Consider the following 18,629-nt stretch of genomic DNA (forward strand, 5'->3'; position numbering starts at 1 on the left):
TGCCGGTGTTGTTTACCTATCTCTCTCTCTTCTTTTACCGTCTCTTTTTCTTTTATTACGGGGTTCCGCTAGCACGGAATGTATCTGGTCCTCTCGGACTATGTGTCGTTATTCCCGCGCTGCTTCCTGAAGCGGGCACTCCTTTTGACCGGAGCAAATGAAGAATGGCGCGCCGTACACGCGCAATACTATTACGAGTGCACTGAAGCGAGGGTGCAAGCACAGCTGCGCAAAGCAGCGCACTGTTGGTTCTGTCATTTTTTTCCTTTCTCATTAGGCGGGCGGCGGTTCGGGGAACCCGTACGGTCCTGTGTTACGCTCACAGCGACCATTCGCTAACACTGGCTCTTTGAATCCCCTCCCCCCCCCCCCCATTTTTTGTGTCATAAACGTTGTTCAGTGACCGTGCTCGCGTACTCGCCTGTGCATACGTTTAAATGTTGATGGCAGTCTGGAAAGATTAGCTCGAGCAGCTGGATGTACGCTGTCAAAACGCAGTTTTTTTTTTTGTTCCCATCCGTGCGTGTTTTCATGAGTGTACATCTGGACTTAGCGTTGCTTTTGAGTGTGGTCCAATACCTGCGTCGTTCGCAAGAAATATTCAGCGCACCTCTTTAGGGTAAGTACTCCCTATCTACTATTTTTTTTCTTTAGGTAATGATGGAAGCCTCACTAGGTTATATCAGGCTTTGTCACCAGTGGGAAAAAACGACAGCTGTTGTCGACGACGCGTGAATGTCGCTATAAAAGCCAGTATGTCATCGTGCCGTAGCTCCCGCTTCGCCTGTAGGCTAGAATGGTTTGGCGCTGTGCTGCTCAACATGAGGCCGTGGGTTCCATTCATCGGGGGAAAATGAAAAACGCTCGTCTACCGCGCTATGTGCGCTCGTTAAAGAACCGCATGTGATAAAAACGAATTCGGAGCCCTCTGCTACGGAGTCGCTCGTAAACTGTGCAGTTTCGGGGCGTTAAAGCACAATTTACTACAACTGTTTCGATTTAATACACTGATTATGTAGCAATGCCTATTTCGTTTTATTACGCGCAAAAAGGGGCACTGAAGCACCGAACACTCTTTTAGAAGACAAAAACCAAATATCGAAAGAGAGCAGAGGGAGCAAGTTCTCCTCGTTTACTTCCATCTCACCATATCGCGCATGAGAAGGGAAAGCCACCGGCGAGCATGCGGAACTGCTTCGCTCGTTGAAGCTCCTGCACTCTTGTGTTTATATATTCACGCACGCCAAGCGGAAGCGACCGGCATGTAGACATACTCGCACCCCTTCGTCGAGCTTTCGCTTGGGCACGCCGTGCCTTGTCTGCACCCCGCCGGGCTGCGCTGCCGCCCGTGGCCAAGCCCCAATGTCTTGTTATCGTCTCTGCCGTAATTTACCCGCAGGAACCTCTTTACCCCAACACTGCAGACACGGACATAAGCTATACGGTATGAGCGACGGCGCAGGGCGTGTTGAGGAGAGGAGAGAAAGATGTTCCCGTTTCCGGTTTCGTCAAAATGGTGCAGCATGCGTGGAAGCCGCGAGCTGTGCACTGATGAAGGGCTTTCCGCAACACTTTAGCGACGCCAAAACAGAACGTATTTTAGGCATGTTTGCAATCGCTGCGTCTCGCCGCTGCGATTACCAGGCTACATCGGGAGCAGATAGGCGTTTCTACGTGATTTTACCTTAAAGCGGCAACGAAAGGCTATCTGCTTCAGCAGTGGCTACAGCGTGCACGTATTGCAACAGACGCCGCTGCGCCTACTACACGTGGGCAATGCGTTTTACGCGGTTGCCGCCTTATGATTTTCTGTGGCTTAACATCCAACACAATCTAACAGTAAAACGAAAGGCACTCAGCAATTTCGCGACGTTTCTGCTGATCATGCGCTGTCACGCGCATGAAGAATGCCCTTGATGTACAAATAACCGTAATATACTATGTGCCCCCCCCCCCCCCCCCCAACAAATTTCTTTTGCGTCTGCTTCCGTTGTTTTAACCAATCGATGCACGCCGAAGACTATAGCTACTTCTAGCACACGATGCAGCAGTGGTGGAAAACCAATATCAATGACGCGATAATCAATAATAATAATAATAATATTTGGGGTTTTACGTGCCAAAACCACTTTCTGATTATGAGGCACGCCGTAGTGGAGGACTCCGGAAATTTTGACCACCTGGGGTTCTTTAACGTGCACTTAAATCTAAGCACATGGGTGTTTTCGCATTTCGCCCCCATCGAAATGCGGCCGCCGTGGCCGGGATTCGATCCCGCGACCTCGTGCTCAGCAGCCCAACACCATAGCCACTGAGCAACCACGGCGGGTGCGATAATCAAGACATGGGCCTACCTTTTCTCGAAACAGAGGAGATAGAGAAAAGGATGCAAAGGAAGGGAGGGAGGTTAACCAGATTGTACTTCTGGTTGGCTACCCTGCACGGGAGGGGGGGGGGGGAGAGGGTAGGAGTAGGGGGATAAAAAGAGAAAACGAGTGGAAGGGGGAGATAGCTGGAGAAAGAGCAGAGGATGTTTTGCTTCGTGTCAACAGATACAGCTAGCACTTCGATCCTATAAACTGTGCCTTTTACGGCGCAGAGCATACTTAGAGATAATGAATATAAAGAGGCTGAATATGGAGCTGTGCGCATGGCAGAGTTCGTCTGCTCGCGCGAAAGCGGAAGAGCGCTCGATCGCGTCTGGAGAAGCAGAGGTCGAACTCGAAACACCAAGCTCAGGCGAGAGGGGAAGCGGAGAGGGAACCACGGTGGCGGGAGAGAAAGCAATGATTTATGGTAAATAAACGGAGCTGCAGCAAACGCATTCCCTGCCAACGCGTGCGGAGCGCGCGTGAGACGCCTTCTCTCGCAACTGGTAGCAGACGGCGTGGTGCGCGCGCACCGGCTTAACTCAATGCAACTCGAACGGACGCGCAGTTATGGATGTCCATCAGCGCCGGACGCTGTCCCCATTCCGTTTATTCAGTCGGTTGGTACGCGTTTGTAACAGGCAAACAGCGAGCACTTGCTTTGGTATGCAATACGGGTGTCATACGGCGCACTTTTGATCGCGACAAAGCCCGATCCGGATCGAATGCTCGGTCGTGATTGGCTCCTTTGAGCAAGCTGCACGCGGGATAGGATCGCGGTCGAGAATTACGATCCGGATCGTGCTTGATAGCGATCAAAAATGTTCGTGTGACACTGGTATGAGATGGTCATGTTGACCATCTCGCTTGGGTTCACGCTGTTCGTTCGTTCATTCGTTCGTTCGTTCGCACCGCTCGTCAGTCAAACATTGAAGAAGAATATTCGACAGAACATTGTGTCAACAACACGCTGTGTCTTAGCTGAGCGTTCTTACGGCATTGTAACCTTTGACGCACTTAGCTCCAGGAAAGAACAATGAAGACATTACGTACAGCTAGTGTTCACCTTTATATAGTACCCGAATCGAACCAAGTTGCAGAACAACAGACAGGCACCACTGCACTCTCTATATTGTCTGCGTTACTCAGAGGCAGCTCGGCTGAGTGCTACGGATGTTTCATCTATAGGTGACCCGATCATGCCCGAACGCTCGGCTCAGGCATTTGCGTATTTTCTCGCAGCCGGGCAAAGACCGCAGTAAGAACGTTTGGTCAAGGCAGTCAGTTGTAACTAATACAGTTTTATACTATATGGCCTCTCACGGTTTCCAAATTCGGCTTGCACATAGGTGTAATTTCGTTGGACAGGGACCGTCAAGGGCAAGCATTAGCAAGAGCAGGAAAACCAGCTTTCCATGCTTCTGATTATACATCACGACCGCAAGCGAGCAACTGAAGTAAGGTGAGTTTCGACGTTTACAAACTGAATTTCTAAGTCAATATGTTAGTTGGTTCGCTCGCTGTTTTGTTTTTCCATATCGACACCGCGCTTTCACCGGCTCTCGCTGTCGGAAAGCAAGCGCGTTGCCCCCAGGCTCCACATTCTGGCATCTTGACTTTGAACGTGCGGGATACTGTGTGAGCAGGCGTCAGCGGTAGTCCGAAGGCAGAAGTCGAAAGCCCCATCCATTAGCACTCCTAAGCGTCATGTGCTGTCCGAAAGGTGCGCAGCGCAGAGCGACGCAAAGGAAGCCGCGCAGGCGCTCCTCGCTGCCCTCCCCGTATCGGTTTCTCTTCTTTTTTCTCTTTTTTTTTGGCACTCTGTGATCGGCGGATCAATCAAGATTCCGTAACGTCCGGTGAAGGGCTGTACCACACCGGGGCGGTCGCCATCGATAAGGCACCAGCCGTGCGGCGAAGCCCGACGAGGCAGTGCGGTGCACAGAGCTGGTCAGTGCACGGACCACGCGGAGGACGGCGAAAGAAAAATGATGCCATTGGACGCCTGCGGGCTACTTTGTATTCCCGCCGTACCCGCACACACGCGCTCGCGCGCGGCCGCGCGAAACCGCGTGCGCTGCGGGGAGAAGCGACTGTGCAGAGGGACGGCGCGGTGACGGCGGTAAATTCCGGGAATGCGCATGCGCGCGCACGTGTGTGTGCACAAGGCCGTACTGGCTGCTGTTGAGTGTGCCCGCAATAAAACTGACGTGGCCCACCATGCACTGACAGGGAATGTGTCCCTCGGTCCGTAGCTGTAACGAGAATGTGTGTGTATGTATATGTATACTGACGGAGTGGGTCGACCGCTTTCTGCCGCCTATACCGAGACGTGGTGGCAGCGGCGAGAACGAATGTGTTGGAGCGGGAAATAAACGAAAAAAACACTTTCGACGAACAGCCGCGGGCAAAACAGTAATACATTAGCATTTTCTTTTCTTCTCCTCCCTCTCCGACGGTTGCTTTTTATGATTATGTTTTTATTTTCCCCACATCGTTTAGATATATCGATTATAGGGTTCCTCCGGCATATCAGCGCACTGAGATCTGTCTTTCTTCAGTAGCCGATACTCGACGATTGCGTTTGTTACGTCTTGAAACAAATACTATCCACGGGAAAGAATACTATCCACGGGACCACAAGATTATGTTTGCCCAGTCAAGCAGGCATCTATGAACGTCCTGTTCACGACGATATCTTCTACAAATCCCCGCTTCACCGCTGTATTTTATTTTAGTATGCAGCGTGACAGCTCGCGTTAATGTTAATCATCACGAGGAAATAGTAAGCGCTGTTTCTATTGTGTAAATTCTTTGTCACGCCGTGTCAGGACTGCCACGAGGGACTTGTGCGAAATGTTAAAATTAAACTGATTTGCCTGCGGGATTGCTAACGTTTGCTAAATGGAATAACGTTTCAATGCGCACGAGAATAATTTTTCTGCTTATACATGTTAAATAATACCATAGAAAACAGTAGAAAGGATGCCAGAACGGGCCGTCACTTGATATTTCTTGCGTACATCAAATGCCCACATTGCAATCAGTTTTGTGGGTACGACTGACAGAACCAATTGATCTTTCGCATTATTCAAGGAGCGCTTGCAGCATGCGTAAGCTAACTGATTTAGAAGACAGCAGCCGGGAGCTCCTCAGCGCGAGTTGAGTGGAGGAAGTGAGGAAGCGAAAAATGCAAGACTTTTGGTCGAATAGTAAAAATAAGAAGGCATGAAATGTTTGGCCTCCATAAAGCTTTCTTTCGGTTCTACTTTTTCGGCGCTTTTCGGAAGAAAGATTTGAGCGCTATCTCCACGAAAATGGACGCAAGCTTTCCTGTCACTCGAAGCCATGGTCCAGTTCACATTGTTTTATTTTTTTCTTAGAGGGAGAAAACAGAGATATCAACTTTCTTTCCCGCTCGAGGCTGTCCCTCTGCCTTCCTTGATCAAGTCGCCGCATTCTCTTGAAATTAAGCGGGGCTGAACGTTTTAATCAACATGGCTGGCAGTTACTAGCGAACTCGCCAGATAAACAGAACGCGCCTCTGAATGAGAACCCGCGATTCGGTCGACATTTTACGTGTACACTCCCGTCTCACTGTTCTCCTAAATCACTCGCGCGCAAACACTCTCTCGCTTCCAGGCCAATGCGCGTCACTGCCCTCTCCGCCCCCTCGCCCCTGCGTCCTCATCGCGGCGATCAACCTGCGCGGCCGCTATAAATCAACTCCTACCTTCCTTTCGGAAATTATCCATGCCTCATCGGGCAGACCTCGCCAGGGACACGCTCACCTTTTCCTGCTTTTGCATTTCTTCGCTGTGCGCTTTTCTCGACGTCCGCGCACTCTCCTCCTCCTTCTCTCTCGCACTTTCTTCAGCCGGCTGCTCTCCTCAGTTCGCTTCTGTGCTCGTTCTCCTTCTGGCCATCTGCCACGTCATGCCGCGTACGCCGGCTCTCGTCACGTCATGGTGTCTGCAGTTGGAGATGTCACTCGCCCTCTTTCATAACAAGCACCTTTTTATTCTTTTTCATTGTTTTTTTAGCTTCCTTCAACAATGTACAACAATATATATGTATTTATATATATATTATCTTCGTCCCCTTCCAATTCTTTCCCTTCGTGTCATTTTGCGTAATCCATACATTATTATAAAAGATGTCACCGTATTCCTCTAGAACTACTCGCTTGTTCTTTCCCATCTGCCTTCTCTCGCGTGTCTGGTCTGCCCCACCAGCTATTCCTCCTCACTCGTCGGTGAGCTTCTCCCGACCGTCATCAGTACAGATTTAGAGCTGTTGCCAATGTCAAGCTCAGGGCGCGAGGGAAGCCAGTGGCATCTTTGGCTTTGTTTACGTCTTGGATGCCTGCGCTTTCTCTCTCTGTCTCTCTCCCTCATTTCACCTCACCGGCGCTGAGCACGCTAAGGCGTCCTATACTCCCCGTCATTGCCGTAAACCCTCCTCCTCCTACTCCTCTCATGGTATCCCTTTCTCTTCACTCTCTCTCGTTCTCTCTGTCGCTAACTTGGAGGTGTCAGGAGCAGGAGAGAGCTAGCAGCGTCAGATCCGCCTGCTCAGGGTGTCAGCGGTGCGAAAATGTTGCGCGCCAGAGAAGGGCGACGTTCTCGTCCCGCTGTGGCGAACGCGTGGAGTAAAAATTCCGCTGTGGAAGGCCGCGCTCTGTTTTGGCCTTGCCGCAAGACGATGAAACGGGCGTAACGAAACTCGCACGTTTCTTCTGCTTGCTTTCTGTTACTTTGCTGGCATAACCGTGTTTAATCATGGCACAGAGGACAACCGGTTATATTTGCTCTCTCGCGGTGAATGTTCTCATTACGCGAGGGAGCAAATATAACTGCTGGCAAGATCAACAAGCCATCGAAATTAAACAGGCGATACAAAAATGGAAGTGTCCCACTTGCGTAGAATGACGAGTAAATTGCTTGCACTGACTTGTTGATCTTGCCAGGAGCGTTTTCATAACCACGAGCTTGTCTTGTAAGACACGTTTGTGTACAAATTAACGCGACAGAAATAGCTGTACCGGAGCTGCGCCTACATTGAAATCATTCGACAGATTGATTCGTTTGCTTCTTCACCATCCCATTCAAATATAACGTAGCCTGAACCATCCTTTCTGTAGAATATGAAGCAGGTTTAAAAGCATGACGTAGCAATCTTTTTAACAGCGGAGCTGTTTAAGCTTTTAGTTCTGCCGTGGAGCGTTACCAGAAAACTCAGCCCAGCTGTGCGTCGCCTCGCGTTGCCTAGCAACCACGTTCGAGAGCACCGAGCCACGTAACCTTCTCGCACCCCACGCGCGTAAGGCGGAGTCGGGACGTCACAGGCGAGTGAAAGCTCGGGACAGTCGGTGCGGCGACACATCTCTCGCACAGAACACCTATATAGACGCCTCTCGCCTCCTTTTCTCTGTGCGTACGTGCTGCTGCCATGGGAAGACCGAAGAAATTCCGGACAGCTGACGAAGAAGCGGTTTACCTGGAAGAGCGCCGCACTTCCAAGCGAGAAGCAATGCGTCGCCGCCGAGCTGATCCGGAACGCCACGCCGAATCTGCGGCTGAGAAGAGGCAACGCCGAGTCGGGATAAACGCGAGAGTCGGCGCCTGAACGCTTAACGTCGCCAAGAAAGTGATCCCGGCTTGCGACTGCTCGAAAACTTCCAGCGTTAAGTCCGCCGAGACAACAACTTAGATAAACCTAGCATAACCTCGCAAAACCTGCAAACAACTTAGCCAAGTCTATCAACAATTTCTTGCTCACGCACCTTCAAGCACGAGCAATTTTCCCCTGTACTCCAGAGCAACATGGACTAGATAGACAGCAGTTAAATTAGTAATGTCGCTCTGTAATGTTCTCATCACACAAAGCCTATCCGACTTAAAATCCCGCATCCGAAAACTATAGCGGCGCGCTTTGCCTTTTCGCATATTAAGCAACTATCAAGTGTAACAGCTAGGACTCCTGTATATGTCCTTGCATTTCGTACTTGTGTTAGGACGACCCCCCCCCCCCCCCCCCACGATCTCGGTATCTGCTCTAGATTTCGGCTCCCTGTAAGATAAATTACGCACTCGCCCACATCGTTGGCTACCTGAGCTAATAGATCTTGATGGCACTGGCAAAGTCGCGTTACTCACTCCGTCACCACCACGTTAAAACTTAACCCAATGTAAACGAGCCCCCCCTCCCCCCCTTCCCCCTCCCCCCATGCCACGAGAATACAAACATATTTCTCCGTCTGATGAATTTTGTTTCGGCGCACGCCCGTGTTCAATAGCGAGCAATTTTTTCTCTTCTGCTCGCGCCGCCAACTCACGATGCGCAAGCGTGCGCTGTTACGTGCACAGCGAACTGTCGATTATGTTCGGTGTGGCCACTCATTAGCAATCATTCTGGCTTCCCGCTGCTTCTTTATCGTGCGTCATTCTCCTCTCCAGGATTCGTGCCTCCGTTGTGCATTCATGCCTGTACGCTGCCAAAAGAAGGGAGAAAGGCCTTCAGATAGCCGTCTGCTTGAAGCTGCTCCCGAACAGACGGTCAAAGGCCGGGCCAATCGGCGTTACGATTGATCACGCTCCTTATTAATGTCGGCTTTGGCGGCGGGGCGCCGCAAGGTCTCGAACGCGTCTCCTATACGCTTTCCTGCTAAAAGCGTGCAGTGCCGTGGAGCTTACGCGGCTGCCGTGCGCAGCCAATCAACAGGGCGGAGCGAGCCGACGCACATCGCAGCTCCTCGGTGTCGGCATCCACGCCAGTGCCGTCGGCATTCGATAACGTCTAGCGGACGATTACACGGAGAGAAATTAGGTGGTGAACAGAACACACAAAGAACACATAGAGCTGGAACTGATAACTGAAATATTTCGTTTGAGACCATGACTTATGCCAGGAAAAAAACGGCATGAAATGACAAATGATGTATACTGTTCGAAGGATAGGTGTCTCTGGAGCCAACGTTCCGAAAAGATTAATTTTGTCCCTCAGGGGTATGATATTAGGTGACGTCAAGGTGAATTGCCACGTTAAAAAAAAACGATAAAGTAAGCTCGTGCGTATAACAACATCTAATGCAAACGGCTTGATTCGCTTTGGGTATACAGCATGGCGCACGATGATGCAGAGGAAATCCAGTTCATCGATATCTACTCAGTAGGTTACCCACCTGTCACAAAACAACATGAGCACTGCTTTGTTAAATTATATCGAGATGCGAGGAAAATATTGGTTCATGAGTTCATAACCACCGCATCAGACTGGGCTGCACATATCTGTACAATGTGCGAAGAAACACGGTTGCTTCTGAGGTCCTGAAGTAACATTACGTCATCCTGCTGAACGCCGAGGTGTTTTGCGCAGCTGACAGTGAAACCAAAACTGCTTGGTAGTGCGTATTTATGCATAATGCTCGAACTCCCGCCTGATAATAAGCGGTGGTTGGTCACGTGTCTATCCGCCTATTCCTCCTTCAACTGGATGTCAATTCAAGCGTACTCGATTGATTGATTGCTTGATTGATTGATTTTAAAGCACCAGGGAAACACGAAGGCTATGAGATACGTATTGAGAGACGGATAGTCGTAGCTCACGGCTCCAGATTAACTTTTACCACAACAAGCTCATTACCGTGCCACCAGTGCCGAGAGTCGAACTCGCAGCCTAAGCAACAGAACGCCGTAGTCACTGAACCGCTGCGGCGGGTTCAATTCGTACACAATGGAGACGCGCTACTGTACACGTATTTACTGGTGCACACGTGGAATTAACAGCGTCTGCATGCACTCGCTGCAACCGTGGCCATGCACACTTTTAGTGAGAGACCCGTGTTCTCTTTCCCTCTTGCTCGCCTGCCTCTCACCAGAAAAGGCGTGCATACATGCGCTGCTTGAATGGAAGTCAGAGGCGCCGCCGACGCAGAGCGAAGACCGGCCACCGGGCGGCGCGAAGGAAAAAAAGAAAAGGATTATGCGACGGAGAGCCCCACTTGTATGAACGCGCCGAGAAATGGCCACTTACAGCGCGCCGCTGCCACTCCGCTCCTTATCCGTCATTTGACTTTATAATCTCACCGCCTTACACGCACGCAACTCTGATTCGCGTGCCGCGAGGTGGGAAGGTGCAGCGGCTTCCGTCGATTCGACGCTTTCTGGCGCAAAACGCGTGAGCGACAACTTGTTTTCGTCCTCCCAAATCCGCGCATATATCAGATCGCACGGCGAGATATAGGTAGATTTGCCGCGAATCGGTTCCATTACGTTACGTCTGTCCTTGTTACTATTACATGCGATATTGGCAAGTCGGCCGTAAAAGGGTTCAGTTATTTGAACTTCTCTCAGGTCGCCTAGCTCACTGCTAAATATTTTCACAGCCGCTTTGCGCTTGAGTGTTTCGTTGGACATGAAATCTTCAGTAACGAGCGGACGTGACACACTGACGATAATGATCACAGAGGGAACCATAGGACGGTAATTACGGGGGAATGTAATTGGAACCTGCAAAGATCCGCGACGCCCACACATAAATCTCGCAAGAGTACGAAGCACGGCGAATCGGTAATAGGTCTAGCCTAGGGAACGATCAGGTGATAGTATTTCGATCTGGGGGAGAAAGAAGCTGAGTATAATGTTTCAAGCCGCGGGGAAGAACTGGAGCCACACAAAAAACGTATAGACGACGGACTGAAATTAGACAAGCACGAGTGGTGAAATTGAAGGCGATCCGCTTACATTCTCCTGAGACATGCAGTTAAGATGTAGAGAGAGTGAGAGTAATAGCCATTCAATGTATCACTATAACATAAAATAGCTATACAAAACCAACCACGCACTTTGAAATGACGCCGCCCACGGTCTTTCATAAGGAAGTACAACGACAGCCATTGGTGTTTTGCACTTCCGCGTTTGCCAATGCTTCAAAATAATTGACTTGAAAGGAATATCGTGCACGGCATCATTGTAATACCTCCTGGGCGTTTGGTGCCTATTCTCATTACGTAAAGTGTCATCAGGAGATTTGTTCTAACCGCGAATTAGTTGACCACACATCGATTTATACGAGGCCAAATTCACAAAAGCTGTCGGCGTTTGAAGGAAGTAGTGTGTGCGTTTACGTGGATGAATTGGCGCGAGCGCGCTGGCCAGTCGGTAGTCGAGCAACACGAAAGTCAACCTTTTAAAAAAAAGTGTGTGTGTGTGAGGGGGGGGGGGGTCTATTGTTGTCTACAAATCGTCTGCACATCGTCTATGGGCTAAGTCGAGTGACTCCGTTGATTTGCTGCCGCCGTCGACTGCGCGTTTCAAACCACTTCGCATCCATTCTGTCACGCCGATGGACCACCGGTTCTCCCTGCCCGGAACATTTCACAGCCTCCTCATCTACAGCGAGGCAAGGCAGTCAATGCGCGTAGTCCTGTTGTTATAAGCGGAGACACCGATCCCCCAATCCCACGCCGTTTTCGCTTGTATACAGATGAGCTCGAGCCAATGATTTAGCTCACGCGTTGTGCCGCACAGTTCTCCGCGAGGCGAACCGCGCGCACTACTCGGCCTGCCGGGTGGGTCGTTAACCCTTTCCGTTCTCACCACCGGCGTGGCCCTGTGCCTGCGGCGTGACGTTCTCGGCTGAAGCTAAAAGAAAGGGGGCTGCATTAAAAGAAGACGCCGCGCGTTCCCCATAAAAGCTCTACACACGCGTGGTCCCCCGGGAGAAACCAGTTCAGTACCCGGCACTGTTGCGAGACAGCGAGACACCGTGGCAGCTGGATTTGATTTCCAGAGCAAAAAAGACGGGCGAAGGACCCAGGTCGGGCTCAAAGATTCCACAGCGCGCGGTGATCTGCCGGTCATACTCCGTTTTGTTCTTTTATTTCCCTCTTTCTCGCCGCCATCAAAGTGCCATTCTCTCGCCTTTCGAGAGGCAAGGAAAAGGCTTATACGCGTAGTTCCTACTTGGCGACCGGAGACGAAGCCGACATCGCGCGCCTTTGAGAACATATTTTCCGACGCTTATCGGCGCCGCCGTGGGTACGGTGTAGCAAGTGACCATCTCGAAAAAAATAAAAAAAGTAGCTGCACGCTATGCCGGCATTGGGAAGGCCAGCCGAATATCCGCTATCGCCGGCATCTCAACTGGGCGGCGCGCGGAGGGTTGCTTTATTTTCTTGCAAATAAGGGGCGCACGCGTCAATGTTACTTTCTCGGGGCCGGCGTTATAGGTACACGAAACTCGATGCGTTTTTGCTGGCGATTCGTGCGGTGGTGCTTTGATAAATGGCGCGCTAATGGTCCGTTCTCTATGACTCCCGAGTGCATCTGTACTGACGCAGCGCGATAAAAAAAAAAGGAAATGTTCATTTCGCGTAGATAGGCCGAAAAAGGAAAGTTTGGATGGCTCCTGAAGAATATATAGCCGATACTGACTGAAACTACGAATAATTTTTGAGATGTGTCCTTTATCCCTGTATTTGTGAAATTTGTATTACCCGCGTGGAATATTTATGTAGAGAGCTTTCTGAAAAAGGAAGGGGGAAAAGCTTCGCGTGTAGCCCTAACGATCAAGTTGATCGAACTCAGGCCACGAGAACTACTTGGTCTGCTTTGCGCACACAGGAAAGTGATTCTGAGGTTTTAGTCTTATGGGCTCGACAGATAAAATAACTGACGTCACTGTGCTTATTTGTCCTAGTCCTTTCAATAAGCTATACATTTTACAACAAGAACGCAGCTCTCGTTGATTTCGTTTGCTTAGTTGGGTTAATTATGCAGCGCCGCATGAATTGCAGGCCGCAAAGTAACGTCGTTGAAGCTTTAATGCATGCATTTTACAACGCAATAACGTGACATTAGTAAACCGCTCTATACACTTGTCACGCAATGCCTTATTTTGAGTTGGATAATGGATGTAGGTCGTTTCTCCCCCATGCATGTCATTTGTGATGTCTTATCATCACATGTCGCTTGACTGTACGAGGCATTTAGGTAGCAATCAAAAACACCCACACTGTCGCATGCGCGCCGAGTTTGATGATCTGGCGGCAGCACTTTGGTAAAAAGAAGGGCGGGATGGCTAGTCAACTGTCAAAAACAAAATATCGCTACTTTTTTCAACCACTGCACAGATGAAAGAGGCAAACTGATACCGCAAAATGGTCTCACCCATAAATATACTATGATGGGGTAAGGAAAGAAAGACGCAATTATCATCATTACGCTTTGGAAAGCTGAGCGGCTTGTTGCGCAACTACTATATTATGCCGCCGTAGCCGAACTTACGTTCAGGAATGAATAGAGGCGAGGCTGTTCCGTCTTGTTTAAGCCAACACGCCGTCGTAATCGCCGTGTTTACATTAACATGACAAGCGTTCCTTGGCCATATCTATAACGGCACGCGTATTTCCCGTCTCATTCCGAGAACGAGGCTCTAATTGGCAGCGGCTGGAACACTGTGAAACATGTTTCACATTCTTATGGCCACCGATTAAAATTTGTAAACACGTCAAGGCCGCCGAAACAAATGCGCGCACGTTGAATCAGGAGGCTCCAAATAGAAACACATGCAGGAAGGGGCCAACCCAGCCTTCGCGGCGAACGCGAGCAAAGAAAAGTACGCGAACGAGAGAGTGTGTGTATAGGAAAAAGAAAAGAGCGCAGAAGAAGGGGGCCTCGCGACGCAGACCGTGAAAACGCTCCCGGTCGCGGCCGGCTCGAAAAGCGCGATGAAAAGTGAGCGAGCTGCCGAGCTTCTCCGCGCGCCCGCCAAAAACATGCCCGCCGACGGCGCGCTGTCAGATTGTTCCAAAAAAGCAATAAACTGCGGCGCCCTGCGCTGATGAACGCGGAGAATACGCGCGCTACGCCGGCCACGTTGCGAAGCCGTCCTGCTTCGCCAAGCCCTGCATGCGCGCTAACCTCCGAGAACCATGCAGCATCGCGGAGCTTCAGATTGAAGCCAGTTAGGCGAGTGCACGCCGGGGAAGCGCCTCCGCTTCCGCGATCACCTTGCTTAAGCTTGTTTAACGATAATAAATTCACGTTATCCCATTATTGACACACGTTACGTTCTATTACGCTAATTAGGCCCTTACTTGCTCTACCTACTCGCCAGTCCTCTTGGTAACGTGGTGGCCTTTGCGTCAATTACTGATAAAGATTTGAAGCAGAATAGGAATATAATTGAAAATTGCATCATAGTCGTGGCGGTTCTGTTTGAGTTCAAGTGCAGCCCCATTATTTTCGTTTTTTTGTAAGTTTCTCGAGAAACGTACCTGCACACATTCTCGAGCAAGACTGACCAATCTGCGTGGCAGAAGGATAAGTATGAAGTCCGGCGGAACGCACTGCGGTGATGAAAATAGCTGACGGAATGTGCCTCAGATTTCGCGGAGTGACATCAGCGGGCTTTAGTGAACGAACATAATTTGTCTGGAGAGGGTGACCCACGTAAACAAGTGCAACGTATAAGCATCGTCGTTACTCGGCACCCCTTCTTTCATCACTCTGGTGACTGCATGGCTCATAGCCTGGACAGCGCTGCGCAGTTCTAGTGATGCGGTTAAAGGAAGAGAGAGTGAAGAGAAATGAGGTTCGAAGGTGGAGGAGAGGCGAGTGCCACCGAAGCCAGAAACTTCCGACGATAATTCACAATTTTCAGCCGACACGCGCTTTCTTCTCACTCTTGCCGGTCCTTCCAGGGCCACCAAAAAGAATAACAATAAGCGTCAGAAAATAGCCGCTGACCGTGCTTGCATGTCAGAGATGTAAACGACCTGGGGGTCGTCAGCATCGCATCGACGGAAAATCCATAAGTCATGGGCGTGGAAGAAAAAAAATGACCTTCGCGTCATCGATGCTGGCCGCGTTCGTTTCTCTTTCCAGTCGAGTGCGTGTATGCGTAACGCCGCGAGCAGAGGGGGGCACCGATTTGTAAAGGAGCGGGCTGCTGAAACGATACGCGCGCGATTAAATGAGCGTTGCCACCTGCACAGACGCGAGGCCCTGTTTGTGTTTCTTCTGGAACCCCCCGTCGGCGGTGCCGTTCTTGTTCCGCCGTTCGTCGCGAGGAGGCCGTGAAGACGCACGCAGGCTGGCCATCGAGATGTCGTTCACCCGGTCAAGAGCCCGCGTGTTAGCCGACCGGTATTTTTGAAGGCGCGAGGCTCCCATCTGCGGAGTATCGGAGAGACGCTGTTGCGACATCCGGTGGGGGAACGGTTCCATAACTCGCGCCAAGTCCCTGCCCAGATTTTGCTATATCCCCCCCCATGCTTGTTCCTGTCCTCAAGTGTGGCGCGTATGTTTGTCTTCGCGCACTTGTGAGACGAAACGTGCTTTCGACATAGCGTTATGTATGCGGTGGCTTCGCCCGTGCTTGTAAGACATGAGATGCGGGTTTAACGCCCTGCGAGCCCACTTGCTCACTGGCCTAGGCTTGCTAGCCGCGCCAAAAACACGCGCTTTGGACACTTCCGGCGCGATACGGGGATTATCGATGAGCTGGTACCGCACGGCCACGTTTAGTTTTTATTTTCGATATTTTGCCGACGAAAATTGCGTTCCATGGCTGTTGCATTCTCGCGAGGGAGTTGTTACTGAAGCTGAGGCAGCAGTGCGTTCAGCACACGAGGCACCGCGCTGTCGCCATTACATTTTCAAGAGCGGGCGGTGCGATAAGCTTCGCTCACGGTCGCTTATGCTTACACGAGACAATTAAGATTCAACGACGTTCCGATGATTTCCTCCATTTTTCATCTACAGGTACGTATTTATCACGATCAACCTCGACGTGATTCAATTGTCTAACGTCATCCGATTATTGGCACTACTTTTACAAGCGCACATCCTGCTTTCAACAGAAATTGCTGAAAGCCCCTCTTGTAGTGTCCGACGACGTCCGAGAAGGGCACGAGACTGTCACACACCATTTTTTGTTACTTCTCTTGTTTTCATGCGCGAAAAAGAAGTCCGTTCTTATTCACACTATACAAAGTATAAACCACAAAGAAGGACTGTAAGCTGAACTTGATGAGAGTACTTGGGAACAGTGCGAGAAGACGAGACAAGATTGGAGAACACGAGCTCACACTATAACATCAACAGGCCGGTGTCTAAACGACTTACGCAACAAGCACAGGCTCTCAAAACAGGGCGAAAGAGCCGTTCATGCAGCTTCGTGCAGCTGTACACCGAATTTCGAGCATTGCAGAATACTTATGCGATACAAAGGCTATGCGCGTGAAATTTTCGAAGCGTATAAGCAATTCACGGATGAGGTCCAACACCTGGCTTAGTGTGCGCCATCGCTTGATCTCCTTGACAAGTTGAAGTATTTAGATAGTTTGGTTGTCTGACCAGGTGACAGGATTGTGTGCGCCGACTATGTTGTCCAATTTTATCACGCCTTCTTGCGACATTCCCAAGTATTCTCGCATATAATTGACCCGCCATCGCATCTAGAGGGCTGTGGTCCTGCGCTCAGTATAGACGGCTCTAAGGGAGTTGCTGTACAGTAGGTCTACGTGCCAGCCTATACATTTAGAGCGCAGCTCTCAGGCGCCCGTTCCTGGTTTAATTGAGCGTCGGCGTTCCTCGGCGTAACCGCGCGAACGCGCTCGTGCCACTGCTCGCGCGTTCATCGTCGTCGTCGTCTCGCTGTATGGCCTCGTTTTACTTTGAGCATTTATGCACGGTGTGAGATTTGTTGACAAGTCTTGCGTAAAGGTGTAGGGTGTATGAAACTGCGCAGTCCTCCCGTCACGCTTCCGCCGCTTTTATCACTCTTAACATTTGAGTGCGGGCTGGCATTAGCACACTCGATCATCCGAGAAAAAGTAAACGTGTGCTCGAGCGGTCTGCATTAGTGCACGTCGCAACCGACTGTACCGAGTCTTAGCCTCTTGCACCGTGATGATCGTTCTGCGATGTGTGTATTTCGATTGACCGGTCAAATTCGCTCCGTCCAAATTAGAAATATCCTTTAAGTCTAGTCCACCTGTTACGTGAGATCTCAAACTGTGCATGCTGTTCTTTTCTTTTCTTCTTCTTCTTCCCCGTGCAGTACTGAAGCATTCTTTCTCTGTCTTTGAACGGCCACGCCTACCCTTACTTCTTTATTTACATTCCATACTTCTGTTCTTTTTCTTTAGTTCTCAGTGGGCATGTATTACTGATAATGTTAAGATAGCCGGCTCTTTGACCGATAACCTTTCTTTTTTAATGCTTAAGTTTCCTCCTCGAACGTATAAAAATAATCTTTCTCAGATGTTTACTGCTTTAGATTGTCATAGCGTTTGGTTGTACAGTCGGACAGTGCTTGGAAATTTAGCTACTCACTGTTACATTTTGCACGTAAACGTTGGAAGAAGGGGAAGAGAACGGAAATAGAAACGTCAACCTAAGGGCTTAAATTTTTCCTGCTCTTGCGAGGCTGACTAGGCGTCCACACTACGATATCTTACACCTGCCATATGTTTCCTCAATAGCTGCATTTATTGTTTGTAGCTACTACCAACCGATTCTTGGTCTATTTAACACACTGAGATTGTGTCATTATAGGTGGAGGGGCACCATCTAGCCGTTGTGTCTAAATTTCTTTCGGAGAAGTGTGCCCTCCGGCTGTATTGCACTGTAAGGGGCCTCTCTGCACAACACGAGAGCACTCCGCAAGGCGTTCGTATACCTGTATGCCTGCACGTGGCTTCGCACTCGCCCTCTGACGCTTGTCTAATCTGGTGTAAACAAGCTTATCATGTTGTTCTGTCGCCAAATGACAACATTCAGCGGTGCTGCTGCTTCCGCGCGCCCCCTTTTCTCTTTGCTTGTCCGCTGAAGAATTCCTCGCTTCATTGCTTGTATGTAGGCTACGACCCCCCCCCCCCTTTCTTCCCTATTCGTCTTTTACACGGCTATTCGCATGAGTAATTATTATTTCCGCATTTGCACTGATTTTAGATTATATAGTTTGGTGATAGTGTTTTATTCATCACCTCGTCATTCGTTGCTGGCAGCCGGGCCCGTTTCCGCTGCAGGAAAGGAGCCTCTGCAACCACTCGTTCTTTCCTTCTTTGGCCTCGGCCACTACTTCTACAAAGCGTCCTGTATCACCCAGCTCCGTACATCGTTCCGTAGTCATGCCTGCATCTTTTCTTGTTTGTTATTCCGCTGGTCTTCTGTGCACATGTTTCCGGTTCCTCACACCAAAACTCGCTTTCAGAAGGCCGCACGCCACGGTTCGAATAAGAACGGGCGC

The 18,629-nt window shown here is 50.1% G+C and overlaps 2 protein-coding genes across 10 annotated transcripts in view; one reads left to right on the top strand and one right to left on the bottom strand.

The window, feature by feature from the left end:
- Positions 1-18,629, bottom strand: part of LOC135915296 (uncharacterized) — a 186,158-nt gene that overhangs the window by 97,965 nt on the left and 69,564 nt on the right. For 3 of the 9 annotated variants that reach the window (XR_011514665.1, XR_011514669.1, XR_011514662.1), the window contains exon 2: positions 6,161-6,341. The exons of the other annotated variants lie outside the window; for them this stretch is intronic. The gene's annotated coding sequence lies outside the window, so the exon portion shown is untranslated. The remainder of the gene's footprint in view (positions 1-6,160; positions 6,342-18,629) is intronic. 9 annotated transcript variants of the gene reach the window in all.
- The window catches only part of LOC135915295 (fibroblast growth factor 9-like), a 109,990-nt gene that overhangs the window by 6,750 nt on the left and 84,611 nt on the right, over positions 1-18,629 (top strand). The window lies entirely within an intron of this gene.

The sequence above is a fragment of the Dermacentor albipictus genome, chromosome 5 (assembly GCF_038994185.2).
Source record: "Dermacentor albipictus isolate Rhodes 1998 colony chromosome 5, USDA_Dalb.pri_finalv2, whole genome shotgun sequence".
Classification (NCBI taxonomy): Eukaryota; Metazoa; Arthropoda; class Arachnida; order Ixodida; family Ixodidae; genus Dermacentor; species Dermacentor albipictus.